We start from the raw sequence: 11,066 nt of genomic DNA on the forward strand, positions 1-11,066 counted from the left end.
TTGCTTCCACTTTACCTTCACTTTTAACAAAATAATTCTCTTGCATGAAAAAAAAAATTCGTGTTAAGCTAGACAGGAAAAAAAGGGGGGATCGCTTGGGGGATCTCATGAAAATAAAAGGGAGGTCAGTAGAGGAAATGGACCAGGGGATGGAAGGAGGAGAAGGAGGGGGAAGTGTTGGGAAGTGACATTGAACAAATTATATTGTTATACTCTGTGCATGTGTGTCTATGTAACAAACACCCTCATTATGTACAATGATAATGCACCAATAAAAAATGTGCAAAGATGAAAAAATGATGGCCCCAGGGGATTACTATTAAACTGACGATAGCAAGCATAATTTCTCTACACTGCCTGGCAATATTTGAGCTCAATTTTATATGTGAGTTTCTCATTGTTTTTCTAGAACCTGCCTACGAAAGTCCCATGAAGAATGGGATGAGAATATTCCCAAGCCCAGTTATGCGGTCACAGAAAATGAGAGGCTCCCTGACTGTGGGCATCACAAGAATTTCAAGGCCCAGAACCTGTAAGGCATGACTCACTGGGTCTCAGAATGATCCCTTTATATATGGTGGTATAAGTTGTGTCTTAGCTGGGAAACTAGAAGGCAGGGGCCTGTCATTATATGCTCCTTTGGCTTGGTAGCTATCTCACTCTGCAGAAATGGCAAGAAATGCAAACTTTTTGTGTACTCTGGTATATACAAGGAAGGCAGTGGAAACCACATTCACCCTCCTACATCTATATCTTGTTTATATTATTTGCTCTGCTTCTGGGTTCATCCAAAACAAAGAAAACCCCATTCTCCAAACTCAGACTAGTTTCCACTTCTCAGCTTAAATTATATTGTCCAGCTGTTTTTAGAGTAAACACATTTAATAAAAGGTGACAATTTGTGCACAGTATTATTGTAAGAGAAGCTATAGAAATGTGCTCCTCCCACAAAGAGCTATCTAGTGAGGGAGATTAAAAGTATAAAAGCCATTACCATCCTAAGTAATGTCAAAGTCGTAGGATCTAAGACCTATAGTAGAACCAGAAAACATTTACTCCATTTTATATGCCAGTGTAGAAATCAGCTTTTTCAAATTATATATATATTTTTATTTATTTCTTTCACACATGACAATAGTGGAACGTATTACATAATTATCCATTCACAGCACAATTTTTCATAACTCTGTATATAAATGCCAAATTATGCCATTATACATGAGCTCTCTTATTGATTTTTTTTTGCATTACAATTCTTAATACACCTTTATACCACAATTTATCATATTTTTTTGTAGAATTTTCAGTGTAACAAAAGATTACCCAGTATGGCATTATTTGATTATCTAAACTAGACTTTATTACTATACCACCATGCCATGCACATGTCTTTTGAGGTCAGGGTAGAAGACCAGAGTACCTCAGTTTCTTGGTGGTATCTGTGATGGCTGTTTACTCACCTTGTAGGTATGGACGTTCTGTTTCACCCAGCATCTACCTAAGCTGTCACTGTAGCCTAAATGTGGTATGAGAAGTCTCACTGAAGTGAAGCTCAGAGCTTCTGTGCAGGGTCTCAGGCTCTCAAGGTTGGGAGAATGGAGGGAGAATACTTACCAGAAGCAAGCATCATTGAGCTATGATGGCTTAGAGGTTACACTGGGTAAAACCTAATATGTTGGTCCTAGATATGATATGTGTCCGTGGATGTAGCAAGCACTTGTGAGTTGGTTCTAATAATACATGTAGGCCAAAGGTGGGACTTACTTTTTTTTAAATTCCTTCCTTCCTTCCTTCCTCCCTCCCTCCCTCCCTCCCTCCCTCCCTTCCTTCCTTCCTTCCTTCTTTCCTTCCTTCCTTCCTTCCTTCCTTCCTTCCTTCCTTCCTTCCTATGGTGCTGAGGATCAAACCCAGTGCCTCACACATGCTAGACAAAGCACTTATATCCCTGAGCTATAACCCCAGGTGGGGACTTAGAATATTCATACACAAGAATAGTAATGAGTGCTATAACTGGGGAAGTATGGGGCACTACAGTAACACAGGGACATCTTTTCTCAAGAAATAATGTCCAAACTAACACCTCAAAATGACTTTGGATTGGGGGTTTGGGGTATGGCTCAGTGGTAATGCACTTATCTGGTATGTGTGAGACACTGGGTTCGATTCTCAGCACCACATATAAATAAAGGTCTACCAATTGATTAAAAAAGAAAATGACTTTGGCTTGACTTGTTTTCCCACCCATCCGATAACTCTATGATGCCTCTTTTTCAGTTAGCAAGAGCTCAAGTCTCCCCAATCATCCCTCATCATTCTCTCATTCTGCTCAGCTCAGGTCCCAATCTGACTAAATACCCAACACTTCCAGGCCCTCCAAAACCCTTCCTATGTGCCACCAAGATCCCTGGAGATCCAGATGTGTGATTAACATGCTCCATCAATGTTTGTCCTTCATCCAAAGTGTTTCCTCTGACTCCTTGATCTCACTGTGTGTGCTCTGTCCATCTCCTAAGGACACTGGCTCCACATAGCCTTTTCAAATGAATCAAATCCTCTCATGTCCTGTGTACTCCAAGGCCAGAATGCAAGGTGTGTTTTTTCTTCTTTGATCCATTGCCACTTTCCTTCTTCTTTCTTCAAAAGCCCCAGTTCCTTGTTTCCACAATCTAATGATCTCCTTATCACTCCATTCATTCACGGAAGACTTGACACCTGGCTTAGGTCTTCCTCTTCATCCTGACTCTGGTTGTCATTTTTATCTCTATGGTCTCTTATCCATTATCCTGTGGGTTCCATCCACTGAGCTCACCACTTTGTTTTATAGACTGTCTATCATGTCTATCCTGTCTTCATTCTCTCCCTTAGCCATTGATGATTTCCTGGTCTATCATTTTGAAAAGCATATTCACCTGCTTTGCTGCATATCTCCACATCTCTCTGGTCTACAGCAGAGTAGCTAAACACTAGGAATAGTGCCTTAAATTTATGACCACAGGTTGAAACACTCTACTTATCTGTTCCACTATCCACCAAAGATTTCCCCAGTAAAATTAATATTCATTCTCTGAGTCAACTATTTATAATCTTTCCTTTTTTAACCCTAAAAATGTCAACACTAGTAAAAGCACTTGCCTAGCATGTGTGAGGCAGTAGGTTCAATCCTCTGCACTACAAAAATAAATAAATAAATAAAGTTATTGTGTCCATCTACAACTTAAAAAAAAAGAAAAGAAAGAAAAGTCAACCCTCCCTCTTCTGGCCCCTCTCTCACATACTTTACCAAAAAAACAAACAACTAAACATGACTATATTCTAACCACCAAATCTTTCTACCCCTGCTCAATGTCTCCTGCCTTTCCACATACTACAATACAGACATCACTGCTCTCTCTAAGGCCAGATTTTTTCATGCTCTGAAGCCTATATTCCCTTACTTTCTAGAGAACAATGATCTTGTAGTTGTTCCCTCTCTCATGGATGTCTAATTTCTCTCTTTATTATATGGACCTTATGGTTCTTAAATTATCATCTTTTAAAAAGTCTATCATTAAAAAAAATCCCCAATTGATTTTACAACTGCTTCCAGGAGAATTCCATTCATTTACTCTCTTTTAAAGAAAAATTTCACCAAAGAATTACCAACCCTTCTCTCTTTTCAGTCCTTTCTCCCTCTTCAACCTATTCCAGGATTTCCATCCCTGTCACATCACTGAAACAATTATCAAGTCACCTATGACTTTTATGTTGCCAAATCTGGTGGACATTTCTCTTTCCTCATTTTACATGAGATCCTGTGCAAACTGACATAAGCCAGCTTGACTCTTTTCAATTGTTAAGTTCTTTTTGAAGATATCAGTAACCAGCTATAGGTGCAGGTGAGGCCTCTTCTGAATTTGAACTAGATACTTTAGGAAGGGCATTCTAGAAAATAACTGTTTAGCCTCCCCTATTACCATAAAGTATTGAACTTTTTGTTCTCCCAATTTTAAAAAAAATTTCCCCAGAAATACCAGTTCCAATTATTCATTCTGAGGTTCTGGCTACTGGTACTCAAAATTCCCTAATTGGCCCTTGAACATTTGCAGTGTGACTTGATCTCTCATTGTAGATATAGATATATTACTAAAACCATGGATATCTTATGGACTTCTCGAAAAATTTTAGATTTCCCAAAAGAGTGTTCACTTGGGATTTATCATCTACAAATGATGATTTATTTTGATGTTTTTCAAAATTAAATAAATTGTTGGAATAGTGTATGAGAGACTGTGTCCTATTCCAGTGGCTGAGAGGCCCACCCTATATAATAGAACTTACCAGTTCAGAGATTTAGAGACCAGTTTCTTTCTCAGATGGTGCTATTTAGAGCCATCATCAGTAATGTTGACCTGCAGCCAAATTAATTGGTTATTCTAAAAGAATATTAAGAAACCAACTCATTATTCTGAAAATTAATGTAAGAAAAAAAGTCAAGGAGCTGAGGTTGTGGCTCAGAGATAGAGTGCTTGCCTAGCATGCGTGAGGCACTGGGTTCGATCCCCAGAACCACATAAAAATGAAATAAAGATATTAAAAAAAAAGAAAAAGAAAAAAATTCGAGCAGTCATCTTCTCTTTCCTGTATGTATATCAAGGAGAACAAATCATGAAGTGGTAAACATACTTCTTTTCAGTAGTAGGGACTGATCTCAGGGACTCTGTACCCCTGAGCTCTAGCTCCAGCCCTTTTTATTTTGAGGCAGGGTCTCACTAAGTTGCCCAGGCTGGCTCAGGCTGTAGTCTATCTGCCTTAGCTTCCCAAATAGCTGGTATTACACATGTGCACCAAAAGATGTGCATACCTGGCAACTTAAAAAAAATGAAAAGCAGAATTCTACCTAATTAATGTAGAAAGAATTATATGCTATCACCATTTTCCCACTTAATGAAAGGCATTGATTATTAATAGCTAAATCATTAAGTAAGAGGATATTGGGTAACTTACAATGATGGATCAGGATGACAATATTTATTCATTTTTTAGTGCTGGGGATTGAACCCAAGGCCTTGCACAGTTGATAAGCACGTGATCTCCCAGGCTGGCGCTTGAACTCGCTAATTTTAATATTTCAAAGAGACAGTCATTACGTGCCAGCTGATGTGATGCAATAAAAACACACTACTACATATGAAGTATCCCTCCCAAAATATTTCGTGTAAATCTTATCAACCTTCTAGATCTAATTTTCAGGTTATATGAAATACAGAGGACTGAGGAACAGGTTAAATAACATTCATGATACAATCGGCAAAATATAGAATGTAACAAATTCTATAGGAAAAATGGCTCAATTTCATCAAGAAATAAATGGAAGAAAAACAAAAGATTCAATAGACTAGAGGAAATTTAAGAGCCACATCAACGGTGCTATGTATGAAAAGCCTGGGGGTTTCATACACACACAAAACTTAACAGATTAAATAAAAATGCAGCCATTTGCTCTAAAATAATCCCCTGAGGGCTCTGGGAAAGTGTGTAACATGCTGATAAAGCAAGGCTTTAAGGGGCTGGGGTTGGTTCAGTGGCAGAGCGCTTGCCTAACATGTGCATCAGCACCGCATATAAATAAATAAAATAAAGCTCCATTGACAATTTTTTTAAAAAAGACGTAATTTGCTGATGAATGTGGAAGCTGGATAATAGATATTCAGGGGCTTATATTATTTATATCATTCTTTTTACTTCTGACGTAAGCTTAAAATTTCCCATAATAAAAATAAAATAAAATTTTAAGATCTTTTTAAAAAAATTTTGCAGGCTTCTCAGACGTTCCTTTGGGAAAATTTTCCAAAACCTATGAATAATTTATTAGCAATATCTTTACAATATTTCATCTGATTTTCTTTCCTTTAGGGCCCTTGAGATTGTCTCAGAATTCCTCATGACTCTTTCAAGTAATTACTGCTGCTTTTGTGTGCTTTGATTACTACGGTTGAATTATTTCTTCAGGAACTTTTCTATGTCTTGCAGTCAGTTAGGCTCCACAGGTGCGAATTAAAGCACTCCTCCCAGTAGGAGGCGCTGTCGTCAAAGTATGGTTTTGGCATGTTAGAGCCGATTTCCCAGGTCTTCCTACACTGCTCCAGTATCCGTACTGCTTCTGGGGCGTCCGTCCGCTGTATCATAGCGAATTTCTCAAGAAAATTTGCTTCTGGAATGATTTTCTACCTCTGTGCTGCCAAAGTTGTTTGGGCCAGCATTTCCTCCACCCTACCACTTACCCATCTCAGCTGCTTTTGTTTTTTTCCCCCCTCCTTCTTTAATGGGTTCCTAAACTCCTAAAATATATGATCCCTCTTAGAGAAGAAGCTTCATTCATGTTCTAATTTCATTGCCTTGTCATTATTGTCATGCCTGTTTCTGTAGTACGTATTCTGAACAGATTAATATCAGAATTTGTGGGGCATGATGCTAACTACAATTTCAGGCTTTTGGTTTGTTTGTTTTGGTACTGGATTTTGAACCCAGAGGCCCTTAATTAAACACTAAGCCACATCCTCAGACCTTTTTGTATTTTATTTAGAGACAGGGTCTCTCTAAGTTGCTTAGTGCCTGGCTGAGTTGCTGAGACTGGCTTTGTGATTCTCCTGTCTCAGCCTCCCAAGCTGCTGGGATGACAGGCATGGGCCACAGCACCCGGCCTTGGGGGGTTCTTTTTGAGGAAAATAATGCCAAATTAAAAACACAAAATTAGGGAAATGAATATGATAGATGAATAAGTCACAATAAAGATAAATACCACACAACAACACAAAATCCAGAAAAAAAGTCCCTCTCCCCCTTTTTTATGCAGGGGGCTGAACCTAGGATCTCCAGTATGCTCTAGATCCACTACTGAACAACACAGTTGATTAATTGCCAGAAACATCTTTATAATTATTTCTTCTGTCTTTATTTTTCTTGTTACCAGGGATTGGACCCAGAGGGTCTTACCCACATCCCCAGCCTTTTTTATTTTGAGACAGGGTCTTGCTAAATTGCTTAGTGCCTCACTAAATTGCTGAGGCTGACTTTGAATTTTCGATCCTCCTGCCTCAGTCTCCCAGGCCAGTAAATTACATGCATGCACCACCACACCTTGCTATATTTTTCTACATTTTGTTCAGTATAGTCGTTGATCTTTCTTCATACACAATAAATTTTAAAGATTTTCTACAGAGAGGATATAAAGATAATGTTACCAGGGCCCAGGCCAGAGGTTGCTAGGGTTTGGACTAAGTGGATTTGGTTGCCTAACTACATCAGAAATAAGATAACAACAATGTAAAAAGGAAAAATGAATTTAATCACAGTTTGGCCAGAACTGGGAAGTCAACTAATCTGTTTTCATGCAACCTAAAGAAATGTTACAATTTATAGAAACAAAAGTCAGGAAATATATGTATGTAAATACAGCCAGGCTGTGTTTACCAGAATTATGTTAAAATTCCGGTTTTTCAACCTTTGTGATTGCCCGCCAGGGATTTGGGGACAGTTTCTCAGCTTCCATTGTCAGCATGAGATAGCTGAGATGGAAACCAGGAAATGTGGAAGAAAAAAACAATTTAGGGCTTTTAATTCAAAGGAGACCCTTTACAATAATTCAGTATTTCTATTAAAATAGTTATAATTCCTCTAGAAAGATTTTTTTTTATTATTGGTTGCTTAGAAAACTGCTTGGAGATGAGAGGTAAATGTGATTTTTTCCACCTTCAACTCTACACATCTGTGACTACTTTTTTTTTTTTTTGAGAGAGAATTTTAATATTTATTTTTTAGTTTTCGGCAGATACAACATCTTTGTTTGTATGTGGTGCTGAGGATCGAACCGGGCTGCACCCATGCACACTACGGCTTGAGCCACATCCCCAGCCATGTGACTACTTTTTAATAATGTCAAATTTGCATGGTCTGGAACATAAATCAAACAAATTCTGTAGTATTACAGTTGCAGGAATTTTAAAATACCATTTGGTTCTAGATATGTAATATACTGATACACTGGAAATATGACTTTATCTTTTTTTCCTTTTTTGTGCTATTGAGGATCAAACCCAGAGTCTTATGCATGCTAGGTGAACACTCTACCACTGAGCTACACTCCCAACCCTGGGAATTCTAGTTTTTAACATGCAGTTTTTAGCCTTAGTATTAATTTTAACTTTTGTTTATCAAAATAGCTAAGTGAAGTATAGTCGAATAGCAGCAAAACACTGAATTTGTTTGGATATTCTAAGAAATGGAGTTAAGAAAATGGTGTCGTTAATAGTTGAAAATTGAATGCATTTGTGCCATTAAGATACTGTTAGTGAGCTGGGCAAGGCGGTGCACTCCTGTAATCCCAGCAGCTCTGGAGGCTGAGATAGGAGGATCTCATTCAAAGCCAGCCTCGGCAACTTAGTGAGGCCTTAAGCAACTCGGTGAGACTAAAGAAAGTCAAAATAGGGCTGGGGGTGTAAATGGCTGAGTGCCCTTGAATTCATTCCCCAGTATGAAAAAAAAAAAAGATACTATTAGTGTACTCCAATGCCTTGGAATAATATGAGTATCTTTTCATTCAAGCTTTTATCATAATTACCTATTCTTATACAAGCACCATATTTTCTTAGAACTTCTCAAGTTCTCATTATTCTAGTTCCTAAACAGGCTTTTTTTTTCCTTATCCAATGTCCAAAAACTGGAATGCTAAAGGGTTCAATCTGGGGCCCTCTTATCTTCACAGCAGTATAATTCCTTTAAGAGACCTTATGTAATGCCATGACTTTAAATATCATCTATATACTAATAACTCCATAATTTGTGTCTCCAACCCTGATTTCTGCCTTTCATTCCAAACTCATAGATTAACTGTTTACTGGCATCTCTCCCTAGATGTCTATTATTTCAAAGTAAATGTCCAAAGTAAAATAATACAATTACTCTAGATTAATTGTCCTTAATATAAGACAGAGGGCAGTAATCACTTAGTGTTTGGAAATATGGATGGGATTTTTCATTGCCATAGTGACAAGAGTGCTACTTTTTTTTTTCTCAGCATATTACATGTGAATTTCATCAACCTCAATGCATGCAGATCTAGTATAATATTGCATTGTTTATGCCACAATTTAGTTACCCATTCTTTTGGAGTAGATATTTAGTTGATTTTCAGTTGCTTGGATTTACACATCATGCTGCGATGAATATTTTTGAATATGTTTTCTTGTTCAGAGGTTAGAAATTTCCCCAAAATATATTCTGAAGAGTGGACTTGCTAGCCATCCACAATGCACATCTTATATATTAGCAGATTTTATCAAATTGTCCTCTAAAATGATTGTTCTAAATGTATACTGAGATACTTTTGGTATATTGACCTACAAACTTATGCTATGAGAGAGATGTCTAGCAGCATAAGAGTCTTTTCCTAGGTGCTTTAACTGGTAGGTTGAGTTTCCTGGTATGTTACCAGCAGCTATTGTCCCAAAAGGTGGTCTCCTGGAGACCAAGACAAGAAAGAGAGGGAGAGCAAAGGACCAGTGACCTGATAAGACACTAAATGTTCCTAAGTGTTATTTGTTTACAATAACATTTCTTTGTAGTCTTTGTGGAGCATGAAAGAGTTACATTTGTTTAGGTGACTGTCTCTAGGCAATCTCCTCCCCTACCTACTCCCAGTGTCAGGCCCCCTATCAGACATCAGTAGGTATGTAATCAACAATTTGCTTGCTCACTCCTGGGGAAGAGGCTTGGCTGCTGCATCTGTCTGGTGGCTCCCAGAGGAATCACCACTGATATCTCTGTTCCCTCTAGCACCCCTAAGGGGTCCTCTGGACTGAAAAGCCAGGCTTGAGCCAAAACCGGGTCCTCAAGGGCTTGGAGGCACTGCAGGCTGGGAGTAGCCCCAGGGCATGTTGGTGGCAGCCATCAAGCTCTACATCCTACACAATACCCCACAGTGGATGTCTTTCACTTCAAGTACCTGCTGAAGCAGGTCCTGGCAACTGCTGGTGAAGAGGATTGCTCACCAGGCCTGTTAACTCCAGGGGCAAAGGGGCCACTGTCTCTTCAAATTAGTTCCCAAGCACAAGAGGAAAATCTGGCCTGGGAAGACACCCACCCTAAAGGCCCCCAGGAGAGCCAGGAAAGCTCCTGGGAAAGGCTCAAGAATCCAAGCAAGGCACAGAAGGAACCTGCCAGCTCTGGCAAGGTAGAGAAGGCAGCAAACATGCTGGGTGAGGGGAGGAAGGCTCCTCCCAGACCAGCTGCTGCCAACCAAAAGATCCTCAAGAGAGGCCACTCAGGCCCCTTCCTGTGCCAATGGATCAGTAAGAAGTCAAAGGTCAAAGAAAGGCAAGAGTAGTGGGCAAGTAGATACAGAGGCCCGTGGGAAATCAAAAATGAAGAATGAGATTTCAAAACCTGTAACTAAGCAGGTCAAGAATGGAGTTGCTTCCCCAACCAAAAGGAAGATGGCTGCCAAGGCCCCTAAAGAGAGAGCTTGCCAGGGGGCTGGAGAGAAGCCAAGAACGAAAGCAGCAGCTGCTCCTCCTAAGGGTGACAGGTCCAAGGTAGTCCTCATACCTCCGGCCATGGAGACAGAGGCTGCCCATGAAGTCCTCATCCTCCAGAGTATGCAGCAAGAAGGTAGAGGCTGAGAGCTAGAGGCCCTGGGTGGACAGAGATGGTGATTTTGCCCGAGTTTTTATTCCCTGACAAGCCATTACTCAATTTATTTATCAATAAAGACTTCATTTTCTTTTTCCTTAAACACAAAAGATAACAATTTGCTCAATGGATGAATGGGAATACCCTGACGCTCATATGATTAGTTCTGTTAAATACCTTTATTCTCACTGATTTGGTCTAAAGGATAATTGAGATTTCAATTGTGGTTAGCACAAAGTAGGGGCTAGAAAAATATAGAGTGAGTAAAAGAGAATCTAATTCATCTGAAATTAAACTACCTGAGCACAATGCTACTAAATATCCCGCCTTTGGCCCAATGTAATGGTCCTTATTCAATCTATAACTGCATTTTTTCCCAAATAAATAATATTTGATCTGTT

Source organism: Marmota monax, unplaced genomic scaffold (assembly GCF_021218885.2).
Source record: "Marmota monax isolate L192 unplaced genomic scaffold, Marmota_monax_Labrador192_F-V1.1 WCK01_AAM20220418_F8-fsc00007, whole genome shotgun sequence".
NCBI lineage: Eukaryota > Metazoa > Chordata > Mammalia > Rodentia > Sciuridae > Marmota > Marmota monax.